Raw genomic sequence first — 19,413 nt, forward strand, 5'->3', positions numbered from 1 at the left:
CAAAGCCTTCATGTTCTAATAAATTAAGGTTTTCCAAAGCCATTTATTTACATTGAGGGTAAGAACAATGGAAAATAAAACCCAGAAGACACATATGAAGTACAAGGCCACTCACTTTCATCTCTCAAATGCATCTATCTCTAAGAAGTTGAGAAAATGATGTGTGATTTTCTGACTATCATGAAGACAGACTGAGCTGAGTCCACTTAAAACTGGGGAGCAGGCACAGCATAGCACAACACGCAACTTCTTAATTCCTTTTTCTTTTAAGAAATAGAGGTTCCATTTTTTAATCTCCTCTTTGTCTTGCCTGTTCTAGGAATATGAGGCTGCTAAACAGGCAAACTCAACCTCCAACGTAGTTTCCCAAACGATGGAAAAGATTATACGTAGGATGCAGAGTAGTGATTTTGACAGAGTGGTCCTTGTCTAGGCTCTTTAACTTAAAATTCACTTTGTATGTGATTTAACTTCCATTTTACATTTTGGTCATCAAATTTTTAATTGCATAAAATAGTAATAAGTTATACTGGTAAAAAGATTTTATACTATGATGGACTGAATGTTTATGCCCCCTCCTTCATAAATCAAAACCTCACTCCATAATGTGGTGGTAGTAAGAGAAGCTTTTGGGAGGTAATTAGGACTAGATAAGGTTATAAGGGTGAAACCTGCATGGATAGACTTAGTGTCCCTGTAAGAGTCCTGACTTCCTTTATCTACCATACAAGAACACAGAGAGATCACTACAACCTAGGAACCAGGAATTGAGCCCTCATCAGACACTGACTGCCAGCACCTTGATCTTCAGCGTTCCCAGCCTCCAGAGCCACAAGACATAAGCTACCAGTCCGTGGAGTTTTGTTACAGCAGTCTGAGCTGAGGCGTATACTACATAGTATTTATGCTTGCTAAGGTCTATACTTTATAAATGTGTAGGTATAAATAATCACCTGGTACACAGAGGTACAAATATAAGTTGAACATTGGATGAAAGAAAAATTCTGGAATTTTTAAAAACAACTAGTTGCATTTACTCTAAAAGTTGATTGAGGCAAACTACAAGGCCATATTTACACATACAAAATTCTCACATAAGAAGTTGTGGCTGCAGAGGCAGGGAAAACAGTATGGAGATTTCTCAGAAAACTTGGGATGGACCCACCATTTGATCCAGTTATCCCACTCCTCAGTTTATACCCAAAGGACAAAATCAGCACACTACAATAGCACAGCCACATCAATGTTTATAGCTGCTCAATTCACAATAGAGATTGTGGAAACAACCCAGATGTCCTTCAATAGATGAATGGATAAAGCAACTGTGGTATATACACATAATGTAATATTACTCAGCCATAAAGAAAAATAAAATTATGGCATTTGCAGGTGAATGGATGGAGTTGGAGAATATTATGCTAAGTGAAATAAGTCAATCTCAAAGAATCAAAGGCCCAAAGTTTTCTCCGATAAGTGGATGATGATACATAACAAGGGAGGGGGTGGTGGGGGCTGTAAGAGAAGAACAGAGGAACTTTGGATTGTGTAGAGGGAAATGGGGTAGGAGGGGGTGGGGGAAGGAAAGACAGTGGACTTAGACAGACCTTATTATTCTACGTACATGTATTATTACACAAATGGTGTGAATCTACATTGTATACAACCATAGAAATGAAAAGTTGTACCCCATTTGTGTACAATGAGTGAAACTGCAGTCTGTAAAAATAAAATAATAATAATAATAAAAAAGTTGTGGCTGGGCACAGTGGTGGATGCCTATAATTCCAGTTACTCGGGAGGCTGAGGCAGGATTGCAACATTGAGGTCAACCTTGGCAACTTAGTGAGACCCTGTCTCAAAATAAAATTTTAAAAGAACTGGGGATGTAGCTTGGTGGTAGAGTGCTTGCCCAAGATGTGGGAGATGCTCGGTTCAATCCCAGTACCTTACAAAATAAAAAAAAAAAGAAGTTGTAGCTGATGACTGTATCAGCTATATCAGCAGCATGGATTAATTTATTTCTATGTTTTGTTTGCTTACAGAACATTAAGGTAATTCTAATCCACACTAGTAAGTGGCTGCAAAGGGTAATGCCAAAAAGCAAAGCTTGTTTTTAAATTGCAAGATGCTGTTAATTAAAATGAACCAGAAGTGTTAATTAAGAGTATGAGATCTTCACCAAAGATATTTATGATATTTCTTACCAAAATAATAAATTTGACAAATGGCAACTAAAATAAGCTTAAACTTGCAATGCTGAATCTCACTGCAACATGCCAGCAATGAAGCAATCACTGGCCTAAAGCAAATCTCCAGGCAGGTGTGCGTGGGTTTTGCAGGGGGAGGTGGGGCCTGTATTAAGCCTATACAAGAAAGCTATGGTGGTGATCAGACAATGCACAGCCCGCATTCACAGAGGAACTAGAAGGTCCCAATTAGAGTCTCTGTTCACAAAAGTTTAAAATATATGTACAGAAAGGCATAAGAAGCTATATTCTAGATCTGCCCCAAACTAGTTCACCTGGCAGTACAAGTTAATGACTGGTAATTATAATGAAAAATTTGGGATAGTGACTTTTATTATAGTTTTTTAAATTGTTGAAATTGAAATCAACCATTTACATAGTGTCTGAAACCCTAGGATAGTTTGGAAATACAACTTGAAAGCTATCACTTTGAAAGCTATTTAATATTAACACTCCCATAATGGCAAAATTTTGCTGTAATAAATGTGATGGATTAAAATTCAACTTCTCCGGTCTGATTAGAAATTAAACTGAGTCTTTTTGTGTGCAATGTTAGATACAGGCAGCAAGGACAACGGAGTAGCCTAGAATCTATGTTGGGGACTTCAGTGGGCTCTTACAGGTAGGAACCACCAAAATACAAAAACCCTTGGGGGATAACGATAAGAAATTCACGTTTGACATTTAAAGTGCTTGATGTGACATACAGGTTCAAATTCTGGAATGTTTTTACACTTAGCTGTATTTAATGAGGTTGGAACTATTCTCTAATCAAGATTTACTCCATTAGTAGCTGAGATTAAAAAGTACACCATTAACTTTGACATAATCAGCCATCCTATGCTGAAGCAACCTTAATAATGAACTGAGTGGCTATGAGAGTCTTGCTAGATGGTGGCAAACCCATCTGGCATCCAATTCAATTTATCAGTTCACATACCACAATATTTTGTTAAGGGCTTTGACCCAGAAGTGCTTATTTTCCCCCAAACTACGACCATATTTAATATCCAACAGCATTTACCTAATTATCTCTCTGCCATAGAAAAATTAATTAAAATAAAAACAAGAGGCTGCATAAAAACATCTCCAGTAACATCCTAATGAACAGAATAATTAAAAATCTTAATGAATAGAAGACTCCCTATATTCCTACCTCAATCTTTTTCTTTTTAACTTCTATATTGTTCTGAAATTTTTCTAGAGCTTTCCATTATTCTTTTTCCGCATTGACATTTTTTTTCTTGCTATACAGATTCTGAAGTAATTGGGTAATATGAATTAAAAAACTGTAATCAAAATGATGCACTTCAAATAAAAGAGCATTTTATAATAGCTATGTTTCAAAAAAGTCTGTCCCAATGGTATTTAGAGATATTTTTAGAACCACAATGGCTATATGAATGATTCCCTGAAGACTATTAGTCCACAATAGACATTTAGAAAGACTAGCAAATCCACTGGCATCCATATTAAAACACTATAATTATCTATTATATTACATAGTACTTAATTAATAGTAATTTAAGGCTAGACAGAAAAGCACTTTTGTGCACATAAAAGCATCTTTCATTTAAACAAATTCATAGCTGCCATATATAATAATGCTCTGAATAAAGAGATGTATTCATTTTGATTTCTAACTCTCTGAATATCTAGGTATTAATATACAAAAAAAAAACAAAAAACTTTTCTTTGAAATTCTTGGCTCATCACTGATTTTTGTTTTTTAGACAAGGACTTAAAATGTTGCCCAGGCTGGTCTCGAACTCAGAACTCATGATCTTCCTGCCTCAACCTGCAGAGTAGCTGGGATTCCAGGTATGCACACCATGCCTGCTCCTCTTCACTACACTTTTGGTATCATCCTCCCCACTTCCATCAAAATGAACGGTGTTTCTGTGGTGCTGAGGATTGAACCCAGGGCCTCATGCATGCTAACCATGTGCTCTACCACTGAGCTACACCCCTTGTTCCCTAAAAAGAATCTTTCTCTAGTGACTCTTTTAACTCTTACAGTATAAAAGTAACACACAGCAATCATCAAAATAAGAAGGTAAACTATTAGTTTTAAGAACTATGTAACTTGAAATAAAATACATCAGTTTGCAATTAAAATAGGAATGGCTCTAAAATTCCTAGGTATAATTGTCATACTGATATAAAACAGAACTCCCTATCACTTGCTATTATTTAAAATTTTAAGGCCTAAGAAAGCAATTCCCCATTTTTATTTGATTCTACTTAAACATATTTTCTTTTACGTATCAATTAAAATATTGCTCATCCTTATTTCTAGTGTTAGCAAGCACTAAAAATTCCCATTTTATTTCCGCAAAACACAAGTGTCTCTAGAGTATCCCTGAGTTGTGTCAAGGTAGAACAGTTAGCAGTTTGGTCAGACCCTTTTGATAGCATTCTGTTATGCAAATGTAATCAAATTACAGAAACTGCTCTGAATATTACCAAAGGGTTAAGTTTAATGCCCTTCCTTTCTTTCTTTGGTTAAAAAAAAAAAAAAAAAAAGAACAGAACAAAACAAAATCCTTGAAATAGAAGAAATCATAAGGAGGGTAGAGTTACTTAGGAATAACTGTAGAAATCTACCTCTGTTATTTTTTCAGCACTCATAAGCAAAAATGCACTGTAATAATGAAACCACTCATCTGTTAAAGTGAATTACCAAGAAAGCAAATGAAGAGTCTGACAGGCAACTGCCTGTGGTAGCTATTTAATCTAAGTATGGTAATGTGAACATTCAACATCTCTGTGCTAACTCATATTCCCCTAAGTACTATTAGCAGTTTTGTTTCACCTGCACTTCTACTGCAGATGCAATGGAATTTAAGCCACACTAAAATATGTCCTACATAAACCTTTACTTCAAGGAGCCAAGAAAAGCTTTGAACTCAAAAGGGTCCATTTCTGGCCCTGGAATATTATAACACCATTATTTTTTGAATACTGCCAAAATGTACTATGTAATTTGATTAAGCACAAATTTAAAAAAAAAATTTAATGTTCAGACTTTGAGACATAAATTAAAGTGCTAAGCTATTAAAGCTATGATTCTTTCCTGGTGTATCTTACATTTCTGAAAGTGATATTAATAACTTTAAATATAGCTGTTTACCACGGCTTTTAAATTCATTCATTTCCTGTCTATTTTTTACAATTTCACCAGAGTTTTACATACCCATTCTAAAACTAACAAATCTTGAGATTTAATCCTGTTTTTAGGTATTTGTTGCACAAGAAATGCTTATTTATTTAATGTTGTTTGCATATAAAATCTTCAAAGTTATCTCTTTAATGGCAGGAACTTAGTATAGACAGGGTTTGGGTGTGCTCTTCAAATAATCAAGTCTATTTTTATTTTAACTGTAAAGTTTTGTTGTGGAATCTTTCCTGCTTTTCTTTGGGAAAGAAAGGTTGGAATCCAACAGGTATTATGTTCTTAGCTACGTTTAAATCCACACACTGTATTTGTAAACGGTTTCTAGGAGGCACAAGAAGCAATGACCAGGTTGCTGCGGCACACAGCGAAGGGGCTATGTTTGCAGTTCCCCCTCGGATTAGGAGGGGCAAGAGGTCCTATGAGCAACTTCTATCCCAGCCCCAATTAGTTGCTCTCAGTATAGGAACACAATTATAACCTATATGTGGCTCACATGTGAGTCTTCTAAGACTGCTGAAAAACCCAGAAAATGATATAAAAATACAAAGGGGATTAGAGAGTTGAAATTCTTCTGGGGTAGCCTGTAGTACAGTATGCCTAACCTCTCTGGACCTCAGTGAAGTCACTAGTGCAGTGGATGGCATCTTTATATCTAGCAGAGCTGCAGTGAGGATTTACTAGGACAGTGTAACTAAAGCAACCAGCAGAGACCCTGGTCCACACTAGGCCTTCCTTCAATACTGCCTGTCTTTTATTTTCGTATGATAAAATTACTCAGACTCTGTCCCAATTCTCCAAGTGTCACCAATCAACCAACAAAAGCTGAGTATAGAGAACTGACTATGAACTTCCCATAAGAATTAGAGGAGAAAGTTGTAAAGGAAAAGATGTGGGTGTGTCTGACTGATTCACAAAACTGCCCTGCAGGCCTTGTTTAGCAGCTTTTAAACATGGTTTTTGGTATTTGGCAATAATTAAAAATCAGAAGATCCTGGCAAAACGTGGCCTGCATCGCATATTGACAACCTGGTTTAGAGCCAATTTACCTGTTTATGCAGGGTGCCTGCTCCAGTTTATCATCATTCTGCCCTGGCTGGCTTTACTCACTCGTTTTTAACTGTATAGATGTGCAAGTTTGTTAAGTCCTGGTCTACAGAATAGTTGTAAAATGGCAATAGAGGAGACTTCAGAGTACAACAGAAAAGTAGGGCAAGGTCAACTCCTGGAGGGCCTCTGAGAGCTGGACTAAGGGACTTGGGGCTCATTCCATAGAAAAAGTGGAAGTTTTCAAGATGGGGAGTGATGAGAAAGAAATGGTTGGCTCAAGACTGCTGCATTAGCAAAGTCAGGAAAGAATAAAGAGAGGGAGTTGAGTTTACCCTTATAGACCTTTGAGCTGGCTTCCCTGGTTACCCTAAGGTAAGCCATTGGGCAAAAACCAAAGGTCGGCGGTTGCCAAAGAGGCTAGAGTTATGATTATAGAACCACTCTATAAATAGGAAGGCTGAGGCCACCATGGTTTCACTGGAAAGACAGTAGTGGTCTAAGGATGTGAGCTGGAGGTAGGGGTATTGCATGTTTTGGGCAATGGTAGAAAAAGGAGAATTAGGAGAAGAAAGCAAAGAAAAAGAGAGTAGAGAATTGAGAGACACAAATGTAATAGAGTCCAGAAGGCTAGAGGATTGGAACGCAGACACTGCTGGGAGGAGGTTCTGTGTGTTCTGCAGACAGTCCCTGATGTGATGGCCTTGGAGCGGTGGCCCTTAGTAAATGTTGGAGACATGGTCTAGTGAGACTAGAAGGAACTAAGAATATACCTACAGCTCTTAACTACATATCATCCTTCCTCCAAAGACTCTTGTTACAGTTGTAGGGCTCACTGATTTGGAACAGCAGTCACTCTCAAAAAATAAGCCAGGAGAAAGAAATTCTTCATGATCAATGTGAGTAACACTTAATTTAACAGTATAGATCAGAGCATGGGAATTGTCATGGGTATGAGGCCTTCAATACCAATCTGCCAGCATCTACCAATAAAAATTAATATCTTTGTTCTAGGATTCACTCAGTCTAACATAATTGACTCTCTGAACTGCTGCTTGTTCACATGATTAACATCACATAGTGCTAAGGCACAAACTGTGTTCCTAAGTGCTTGTCAACTAAACAAGAGAAAGCTTCAGAAAATAGAGAAAAATTAATTTAAACATATCTTAAATTAGAAGCCTGAGACATGGTTATTTCAAGCAATTAATAGTCACTCTAATACTTGAATCATCTCAGGTCCAGGTGTGATGTTTTTACTTCTCAGGCACTAAGAAGAATCTACATTATCAGCTTCTTTCCAAACGTGAAATACATCACAATTCTGAAGGTTAATGTTTTTCTGGTCACTTGGAGTCACTAGCACTGAATTTTAGACAAAATCGTTTTGTTTTGTATCTGGTTAGGACAGAAATTCTAGATCTAGTGGAGAGAACTTATTTCCCTCAAAGTTAAGCAGTGGATAGCCAACTGCCTCTTTTATAGTTAAGAATTTGCATTCAAGAAAATTTAATGTATTGCCCACATTTTAAAATATTCCAAGGACAAATATATCAACCAATGAGTGGTAGCAGCTCTGCCTTATGTTCTGAGTTCCAGAGCAGTCAATGGAGTTCTTTAATTCTTCTGAACAACACATGGTTGCTTTCTTTCACAGACAGGTGAAAGGGAGATTAGGGTTTATGTTCTATCCACCAAAAAAAAAAAAAAAAAAAAAAAAAAAAAAAAAAAAAGGTTTGGTCAGCTACTGTTTACTCAAATCCTCCTAGTAAGGGCTGATCGCTGTGTTCTCTGCTGCGGAAGACATGAAGCTGTTTGCAGGGTTTTGGAATCTGCTTGGTGATAATCAAAGACCACATTAGGCAGCCTACAAGCCCCAGGCTGATGGATATCCTGCTGGTGTGAATGAGCATGCTTCCACCCCTGCCCACCACTACCAGCACATCTTTCAGTCCCAGAGACCCCAAATTTGTTTCAAACCACGCCTATTCCTCACTCTGCACCAAAATGGCAGCAGCAGCTTTACTGGGCAATAAGGAAAAGCAATGGAGGGAAAATGATGGCGACCACTGCATTTGAAAATAACCCTAACAGTCTTCCTTTACTGAGCACATATTGCATACTGGCACCAAGATCTTTACCTACAGATCTGAACTCTGCACACCCTCCCTAAGAGGCAGGCCTTACGGTCTCTTGAGATGATGACAGGAGGTTGTTAAGTGAGGTGAATACCAACCTGAGGCTCCTCAACAGGGTGGTGTTGGAAGGGCCTGGTTCCCAAAGTCAGCTAAGCCCCAACTCTGCCACTATTGCTCACTGCACTTGGCTCTCCTGAGGGTGTAGGTGCAAACAGTCCATGCTGGTGGGTGGGGGGAAGGAGTGCAGGAGCATCATGGAATCCCCAAGTATGGAGAGGGGAAGAGTCATAGACACAGGAGCCTGATCTTCGGCTATGCATAGTCAAAGGTGCCTGTGTGTGAAGTTGGTTTCCCTGAGTGCCAGTATGCTGGAGTTCCTTTGTCCCTACTCCAATGGTATTTTGTTATTTTCTACTGGCCACAGTCAGTAGATATAACTGAGTAGTCAATTTGCTCTTCTAAAGGTAGAATTGACCATCACATGGAAGGGTAAGACCACAAATTCATTAAATGTTTTAATGGCCAATTACACATACTACTTTTAAAAAAATTGAAATGTTAAGGCAGAAACTTTTTTTTAATGAGAGAAAAAAAAATCTTTCCTTCTAGATAAACTTCTCCACAGCAAACATTAGAGATACTGAAAATTATTAACCAGAATTACATTTTGTTCACTCTTTCCTAGATTAAAAGAACTGACTTCCATGTCAAAGCCTCGGTGGTCTCTCATCTCAGGTATGGTCTACGCCTATCAGCCCAACACCTGGGCAAACAGATCATTAAATGTTTCAGGCTGTCATTGATCAAGATTTTTTTTGGCTAAAATATGTTGAGCACACTTATGCTAAAGGCTCTCACCCAAGTTCCTTAGTTTTAAATGGTTCTAATAGCTCCTTTTGATTTGTTTTGTTTTTTGGTGCTAGGGATGGAACTCGGGGCCTTCTGCTTGCTAAGCACATGCTCTACCATGGAGCTACAATCCTGGCCCCATTTGTTTTTTAACAAATGCGTGTATTACTGAAACCTACAAACGTCATTAGGCCTTCCTCTTACTACTGAAATCACATGATTAATCATGATATATTACAGATATGTAAAAAGCACATGGATTCTGAAATATCACCGAGAATAATCTAAACACAACATAACAAAAATTTTTTAAAAAGTGATTTGTCTACTGTCAACACACTGATTAGGCGTCCTACAATTCAGTTCTGACACTAACTACCTGGGGTTAGTACAGACAGCACAGGTTAGGCGCTTAGTTCTATGAGACTTCACTTCTCTTCAAACACCAGACGCAAGTCCTAGGTTGTCACCTGTACTTCTGATAACTAGCTATAAATTGGGAGCTTTCACAAAACCTTCCTCAGGTCTGATAATTTACTGTAATGGCTCACAAAACTCAGGTGCACATTCCCTGGTTCATTATAAAGGCCAGTGGTACAAAGGAGACAGATAAAAAGTCAGGTAGATGAAAGGCTGCATAAGGTGAGCTCTGAAAGGGCCCCTGTGCAGAAGCTTCAGTCCCTGTGGAGATGGGGAGTACCACCCACCTGGCAGATGGCTGTGTTCACCACCTGGAAGCTCTCCAAACTCCACAGTTCAGGATTCTTATAGAGGCTTCGTTATGTAGGAAGGATGGATTAAATCATGGGCCACTGGTAACTGAGTTAGTCTCCCAGTCTGCTCCCCTCTTTGGAGGTGATGGGATGGGTTAACCATTCCACTACTCTGGTGATAGTCTTGGACTTTCTGGTGACCAGCCCTCATCCCGAGCTATCTGGAGACCTAGTCACCAGTTACTAGCATACAAAAAGACGCTCTTATCACTCTGAACATCCAAGGCTCTTAGAAGCTCTTATGTTAGAAACCAGGGACTGAGATTGACTATTAAAATAAAAGTTGCTCCTATCATTCCTCTCTCTCAGAAAAGTGTTTTTTAGAGCTGAGTGTCAGGCAGGCAGAGACCAATATATACTTTTTACTGTTATAATAATATGATACAGAAGTATATGCTATAAGCTACTCCTATAATTCATTTTACTCGTGACTTTGTTTTTTTCTTTTTTTTTTTTTTAAATATATGAAGTGTTTCTTAGGATAAGTTTGATTTCTTTTATGAAAAGGTAGCACATGCCTATAATCCAGGAGACTCAAGAGGCTGAGACAGGAGGACTGCAAGTTCAAGGCCAGCTTCAGTGACTTAACTAGCTCAGCGGTAAAGTGCCCCTGGGTTTAATTCCCAGTATCAAAAAATATATATACATATATATAATATATGTAATTTGTATATATATATATATATATATATATATATATGTAATATACATAAACGGTCTAAGGATTTTAGAGTGAAAGATGTAGAATTCTCAAACATGAATTCAATGGCCCAAGTCAGACATGAGGAGGTACTTACAGTTAAGTAAATCTAGCATTCTAATAAAAACAAGATTTGTCCTAAATTTTTCTTTTTTAGTACTGGGAACTGAATCCAGAGGAACTCCACCAGCGAGTTACATTCCTAGCCCTTTTTCATTTTTTACTTTGAGACAGGGCTCACTAAATTGTTCGTGTTGGTCTTTAACTTGCAATCTTCCTGCCTCAGCCTCTGAGTTGCTGGGATTACTGGAATGTCACCTTGCCCAGAATACTGACTTGGTGAGGTGAATATAAGAGCTTATCCAAACCATCTATAGGTTTTTAAAATGCTTTACATCACAATATGTTTATGTTTCTTTGACAGAACATATATATAGTTGTGGTTTCAGGTCTACAGTGTCAAAAAAAACAAAAACAAAAACAAAACAAAAAAACTAAAGGACAACTTCCATTATAAAATTACATGTCATTTTCCATTTCTCTAAGAATCTGGGCATTTTGCTTCTTAGATATTCTGATTCAAAGTAAAGAGCAGTGCATTTTCCAGCTTCACTTGCAGCTAAATGTGACCATGGGACTATGTTTTGGTCCACAGAGGCCCATGTGATGGACATGTATATTCATGCTTTCTGCATCCTGCTGCCTGGACCAGCATGCTAGTAGCCATCTGAGCCTGTCAGATGAAGGTCTGACTCTAGGGACACTGGAGTTGGAATGAATCTTAGCACAGGCTGATATCAGAGTGGCCTGATCAGCTTTGGACTGCATTTCTCCATAACTATTTCATATTTATACCATGTTTAAACTGCTCTTAGTTTTTCTACAATATGCAGCCAGTGATGCCTAATCACAAATAATACATTTACACTGCACATTTTCAAAGGTTCAAGCTTGTGATCAGTAATATAATCTGGTTTTCAAGTTTCTCAATTATCAACAGTAGGAAAATAATAGATAAGCAGCAATTAGGTTCTGTGGATTTATCCTGATCTCACTACTATGGATTTCTAGAATCTACTAAAAACACATTTGCCTCAAATGTTTTTGTTTTGAAAGACCAACCAATCTCCCCAGGAGACTGTCAAATGGTGTAATATGTCTTAATTCTGAGACATGCATGCTATGCCAATCAACCTTGGCACAATTTGAGCTGGCCAAAATTGTCTACAAGTGCCATTAGTGATTTTTAAAAATAGCTTGCATTGTCTCCAAATTCACATCAAATTGAATCAAGATCTCAGAAGTCATATTTTGTATGTCCAATTCTGCAGAGAAGATTCAAAATTAGGATGGGTGCTGGGGTTGAACCCTGGCCCCTGCCCATGCCAAACACATGGTCTGCCATGATCTACTCCTCTAGTCCTTTCTTTTCCATGATAAAACACATGACATGACACTAGATTTGAAAAATCTATAAATCTGTGACACAAATCACAATAAATGACACCAAACAAGACCAGAAGAAAACGTGGGGCCAGGGAAACCTAAGTTGCCCCAAGTACTATGTGAATCCTTCTTCACAATGGAAACATGTAAAGCACACTGGAAGGGATATAAGATAAAGGAAGATGCAGAAGAGTACATCCATACATCTGCCTAAAACTATGATTACTTTTAGTCTGGGAATTTAAATGTCAGTATCCAGCAAGGTAATTTCAATGGGTAATTTCAACTTGTAATATTTACACTAAGTGGAGCTCATGTAAAAGATTTAAAAGACAATTCACCAAATATCGTTAAATGATGAATAGAGACAAGACTACCAAGTCTGGAGCAGAAAAGGGAATTGCTCTGAAAATTATTTTCTGTCACATTTAGATTATGACAAGATTGTTTGGGATTTCTGGGGTTTAGTTATCTGTTCACCTATATTCAACAATTACTTCTAATTCTGTTTATTTCTAAGATGTGGGGGAAGCATTGCCAGCCCAGTAGCAGGCGTAAGCTCGGGCAAAAAGTTGCAAACACAATAAAAAGAATGGTTTCAATTGTACATCGAGAGAGCCCAAGGGCAAAACACGAGAATCATGGGAAATGGGAGAGGACAGTTATGGTAAGAGAGAACACAAAGAGAACTATGAAGAAAAGCTCAGTTAATAGGTAAAGGCAAAAATTCTCCCACACAAAGAATATTCCTTTTACATACGAGCTTGTCTGTGGTATTACAACCTTTAAATGAAGCAATAATTTGATTGAAACATGCTGTGAGAGGTTAACATGCAGTGATTATAATTCAACTAAGGGACATCAAGTAACACTTCTGCACACTTGCAAGACGATCTGAAGTACACACAGTTACGCAATTTTTTTTTTTGTTTCCATTTTTTAGATAGGATACTAACTGTTGAGGAAGATGTCACAGTATTTTAAAATTCAGACAAGGACATCTGATACTCTCACTTTAAATCCATCAGTTGTCTGGAGAGATGACACAAGATCTCTGAGACACAGAGAAAGAGACAGGGAGAGAAAGAAAGAGTTTTACCAATCTCTGACTTGTCTGGAGCAATTTCACATTTTTTTTTTTTTTTCCCCCAATGTGGGGATCCAAGCCAGGGCTGCACCCATGGCAGGCAACTGAGCTACACTCCCGCCCCTCAAGCAATCTCATCACTGGTGTTAGAGGAAAAACTTCATTGCGCTAAAACTATTTATTAATTCTCAAACTCCCTATTGACACAGTGTCTTGTCTTCATGAATGTCTCCTTTCAATTTCTGTTGCTCCTTCAGAAAGGCCTGATTTATACCACACATTGAAAGGTGATTCTGGAAATACAGCAGGGCACGGACAAAATAACACGTCTTTCTACTAAAATCCAGTTTTAAGTATGCCAAGTGACACAAAACTTACTGACAAAATATGGTTTAAAAACTTGAGAACAGAATTTTCCTTTTAAAAGAATGAAATCCCGAGCTACCACTAAATTGAAAAGCTATGCTGTAGGGATGATTTTTCTGAAGAATTACAGATAGAAAATTAATGAGTTAGACTGAGGATTTGTGTTTTGAAAGCAACCGTCAACCAGCTGCTGTGGTGCATGCCTGTAATCCTAGTGTCTCAGAAGGCTGAGGCAGGAGGATTGTGAGTTCAATGTCATCTCAGCAACTTAACAAGAACCTGTCTCAAAAAATAAAAAGGGATCTGGATGTAGCTCAGTGGTAAAATGTCCCTGAATTCAATTCCTGGTACCAAGAAGCAATTTTTTAAAAAAAAATTATTTTACATCAAGAAGACTACGTAGATGTAAGCCAAAGTCTTATTTGTATAACCCTAAAACTAAGGACTACTACTGGGACCTCATAATTTACATTAACTTCCTGACTTTTTTTTTTTTTTACTTTATTAATAAATATACATACTCATTTACATAAATGTCAACAGTGGACACAAAAGAAAACAAGAGGAGAAACTGAAAGAGAAAATACATTAAAAATTCGATGAAAATGTTCATTTCCCCTAGTTTCACCTACAAATATTGGGCAAGCACACATAACTGACTCTGCCTTTCACTGAAAACTCAAACTCATTGAAAATGATCACACCTTTTATGAATCTTTTATGCTGAAATCATTTGCAAAATCAAATTAAAATTCAGATTATAAACCGTAGCAAAAGCATGGAGTAAACAGGAAAATGATGCAGTTTTAAAAAATGCATCCCAGTGACCCACTCTCATTCTGAATGGGCACTATTTCTCTGAAAGGTATGCTGTACACCTACTTATCACAGTCTTACCCATTAAACATCTTCCTTTGCCCACTGGTTATGCTGTAATGAAAATGTCCACATTGCCATTATTAGTCAGTGTATGTTAATGAGCTCATACTTCAGTTCAGTCCTCACTCATTTCATCTGCTTCAGTACCAACAAGGGTATTAATGCAGCCACAACGACTGGCAGTGTTAAAGCATCAATTCCCTTGTTATCGTACATAATATTGCATGTTAAAAGGTGGTGCAAATAGATGTAACCCAGAAGATGAACATCTTAAGTGAAATACAGAGACAATCTGGTTTTCAGGTCACTTATCCTGAGTGGTCTGATAGGGCGTCTAGAATCTCTCCCTCTTTTTTTAGCATTCTCAAGCAATTAGCTGGCCATCTTGCTCACAGCTGGAAATCAACAAGCAGATTTTTGTGTTGAAGATCACCTTTTTTTCTTAAGTCGTGGTAAGGGAATTAATCCAGGGGTACTCTCCACTAAACTACACCCAGCGCTTTTTATTTTGATTTGAGACCAGAAATCTCACTATGTTGCTGAGGCTGGTCTTGACTGTGATCCTCTTGTCTTGCCTCCTGAGTGACGGGATTATAGTGGAGAACCACCATGCCTACTGATTAGTTCACTCAGTAGGGAAGTAGCCTGACTTGAGGAGTGTACCACTTGAGTTGGATTGTACATTTTTTTTTTTTTTTTACTTCAGTTATATATTGTCATCCTGATTTCTATTCCCTAACAAAAATTATCTTTAGACTAAAGGCTAGGAGTATAGCTGAGTGCTTTTCCAGTTCAATGTCCACGCAATTACTGAAGCAACTTAGTTAACTTCTAAACTCAGCACCTAATGTCATTAATGCAGACAATTATTCTGCCCAAGGATCCATCTAGTGGATGAGGCTTGCATAAATGAATTGAGTAATCTTTGACCCTGGCCTTCAGGTCCGAAGGGTCCTGCCATCAAAATATCATGCAGTCTGGGGGCCTCTGCTTTATAAACGAAAGAACATTTCAACCTAGTTCTAATTATCTCATCACTTTGTCAACATAAATTTATAAAATCTCCCATGCTTCCATTAGTGGTTGACAAATACATTACATTCTCCATATTAGTCCATCAGGAGAGAAGCTAAGGGAACTGGCCAACAAAAATCAACCAAAACAAACCAAACAAAAACCACCACGGCACGAACAGGACAGGGCAGAGTAGAAACCCTATTCTAATTTGGGCACTTTTATTTCAGTTCTCTCTTGACAGCATTTGGGGAGTTTTCCGGTCACCAAGGATAGCTGCTTCAAGTCTGCTTATGTGGAAAACAGACCCTTGCTGAGCCATGGGGCTCTTCCTTTGCATCAGAGGCACACCCAGGGCAGCTGGAGTTTGTGGCAAATGAATTCGGTCTTCCACTCATTTTTTTTTATTAGTATGTATGCAAGCAAAATTAGCCTAATATTTAAAAGTGACAGGTTCATAAAGCTGAAAAGACCTTGAGTGCATCCCAGTTCAGTTATTCATCTTGAAGAAAGCTTCTTTCACAGTTTAAGGTAGTAAAAGGCTGATATCCTTATCAAACATTTCTATGCACATAGATTCTATGGCCCCAACAGCAGCTATTTACCAACTCAGGGAAAATGTAATACTTTAAATTTCTTTATTTCTCTTATGTTATCTCTTATTTTAATTAACCTCTCTTTCTTTTGGCTCTGAACTTTATTTCAAGTTGATTCCGAAATACTTTAAATACATTAAATTATCTTGCAGCCAATGTATTTTTTTCATCTAAAAAAGTTTTATTAAAGTGTAATTGGCATAAAATAAACCTGATGTACTTAAAACACACAATTTGATTAGTGTTGACTTACTCATACACCTGCAAAATCTTTATCCTAATCAAGATAATGATCTATTTTAAAGACACGTGAGTACAATTATCCTAAACTAGTTCCTATAATGATATTGGCTACTTAGCACTTACCTTTTAACATATAGTAATTTCAATTTATTCTGTATAACTAATCCCTTCCCTAGAAGATAAGTCTCCATGAAGATGAGGTATTTGCCTATTGATTTCAATTGTACCTTTATGCATTTAGAATGATGCCTACATAGTACTAAGTCAAAGGTAGTTACATGTAGAAAGATGGAAACAAAGTTTTCTAGAGTATTCATTCAAAATGTATTTAGAAACTATCAAAAATTAAAAGTGCACTGTTACATTTTTACAGCATCTGTAAAGTTGAGAGTATGAGAGATATATGTAGTATATTTCATAACTGGGGGAAAACTGCAGCTTTTCTCTGGCATAGATTATTTCTGATATCCCAAAAATGACTTGGTAAATAAAACTCTGCAAATGGATTTACTAGCTGCTGATAAATCAAGCTGTTTCTTTGGAAATGTTTATAGCATAATTTCTCATAGGAACTTTAAAAGTTTCCCATTGGAACCGGATTATATACAAACACACTTAAATCACCACCATGTATGGCCACTGAGCCTTGGATTCCAAGCGCAGCACCCCACCAACATTCTAGCTGCTCCACGAGGCTGAAAAAATGCCGCAGCAAAATTAGTATCATGAAGTCAGTCCTAATTCCTTCTGTTCTCATGCAATGGCTAAGTCATGATGTTTTTACCCCTAAAATGACCTCAAGATTCTGGAGGTCATCTACCTGCATTCTCAGGTCTCCCTGGATTCGAATTCTAGGGCTCTCTGACATATTTTGTAGCAAAAAAGGGCACCGAGTCCTTTGAAGCAATATCTTAGTGATGAAGGCACCTCGGAGATCATTTTACTTACACCTTGCTTGATGTCTCAGGCTGGTTTATATGGAGCCTGGATCTGGGACTCCCAGCTTTACAAGATCATTTCAGTCCCTTTTCTACTGTTTGTATGCGTTTTCTCTCCGTTCTTGAAACATTATTTTCAACAGAAGTAGTATCTTGGCCATGAGACCAAAGGGGCACCCAGTGATTTCTGTAGGGGCAATAGAACCCTTGTAAAGTCCAAATGGGTTTCATTCACTAAATCATCACCTCATTCCAAGAGCTGAGAAGCCAAACAGTTGTGTGGCCTCTAGTTATGTCCTTTACTCAGAACTACTTTAGTGGAAGGAAAAGAGTACAGTTAGTGAATTGCGAACTTCTCAGAATGCTAAGGTTCCAGGGACCTGTGGACATGCTGCTGGATATGGAGCCCTGGAGAGGGAATGGGAAGAGGGAGAAGAAAAGCAGGGATGATGGCCCTAACTCTAAGAGGCAAGGATACATGTGAAAACATTAGAAACCTACAGTAGGTATTTTAAAAGATGTAAGTGAGACAGACACAGTCAGTGTTCTATTTTAGAGATTTCCAAACCTGGTCACATGTTAGCATCACCTGGGAAGTGCAAAGTTAGGAAGACCTGGGTCCCAACTCAGGCCCACTGAATCAGAATCTTTGGGTATTGGCATTTGTTTAAAAGTGCCCTGGTGCTGCTAGTGTGCAGCCACAGATGAACTACACAGGTCAATTTGTTACATGGTTTTATAAATAAAAACGAAAGGGACTGAAGGTGTTGCTCAGTGGTAGAGTGACTTCGTAGCATGCACAAGACCTTGGACTCAATCCCCAGCGTCTTGGGGGGAGAGTATCAAATAAAAAGAAAAGTATAAATAAATACAAGACAATTTAAAGTGCACCTCAATTGCGTATGACCATAGACTTACCATTACCTGAAAATTTCTCTACCTACCCTCAAAAAGTTTTAGTCCTACCACAGGGATGGCTGCTATAGGGTTATGATGGTCTCAGGACCTGGGTGAGGAAGCACTGTTCCATCCTAAAAGTCAAGTAAGGAAGTAGAACATTTAAATTGTGTTCTAGGGCTGGGGAGATAGCTCAGTTGGTAGAGTGCTTGCCTTGCAAGCACGAGGCCCTGGGTTTGATCCCTAGTACCGCAAAAAAAAAAGTAAATTGTGTTCTACTTTTCCAATGATCAGAAGAAAAGCATTCTTAATTTTCTTCCATAAAAACCACATATCAAGGGCTTGTTATGGGCCTGGTGCTGTCAGGGATGGAGAGAAATGTAAGAAAAACTGAGGCATCTGTCCTAGTTTTATTTGAAATTCTGTCAGTGCAACACTCAAAAAAGCCACCAGTTTGACCACCAAGAACTTCTGGACTCTCCCCATCAAGTGAGACACTTCTATACTGGAAAGCAGGCACTGCCACAGAGCTGTAGCCTTAGAGGAGCAGGGAGGGACTCCCTTCTTCAATTACATGCTCTACCCACTATGTGCTGCTAACAGTGAACCACCAACACTGAGGCATCCATGGAACAGTCAAGGCAAGTCGTACTGACATTTCTACACCAAGGCACGTTATTAGAATATAGAATATACAGAAGGGTTTTAAAAAAAAAAAAAAAATGAAGCCATACCTTAAAGAAATCAGGTCAGGCTTAATGAGAACCAGCCGCAGGCTTTCCCTACTCTGACTACCTTGTTCGCTCTGCTTGCTTGTTTTCCTTGGAAGCCTATCATCATAAGTGCATTTTCTTCAAAAAGATGAATAAGGAATTAGGAAATGGGAATAAGGAAATGGAAAATAACATTCCCTCTCATGTCTTCCCTAAGGCAGACTCATCACAACACATATTCAAAAAGAAAGATCAATATCAAGGTTTTTCTCTATATAATCAATCAGATACAGTTTCCCCTCTGCT

The 19,413-nt window shown here is 38.0% G+C and overlaps 1 protein-coding gene across 3 annotated transcripts in view; it reads right to left on the minus strand.

Moving 5' to 3' along the window:
- The window catches only part of Rapgef5 (Rap guanine nucleotide exchange factor 5), a 230,673-nt gene that overhangs the window by 47,249 nt on the left and 164,011 nt on the right, over window positions 1-19,413 (minus strand). The gene's annotated exons all lie outside the window — the stretch shown is intronic.

Source organism: Sciurus carolinensis, chromosome 8, assembly GCF_902686445.1.
Source record: "Sciurus carolinensis chromosome 8, mSciCar1.2, whole genome shotgun sequence".
In the NCBI taxonomy this organism is placed as follows: domain Eukaryota; kingdom Metazoa; phylum Chordata; class Mammalia; order Rodentia; family Sciuridae; genus Sciurus; species Sciurus carolinensis.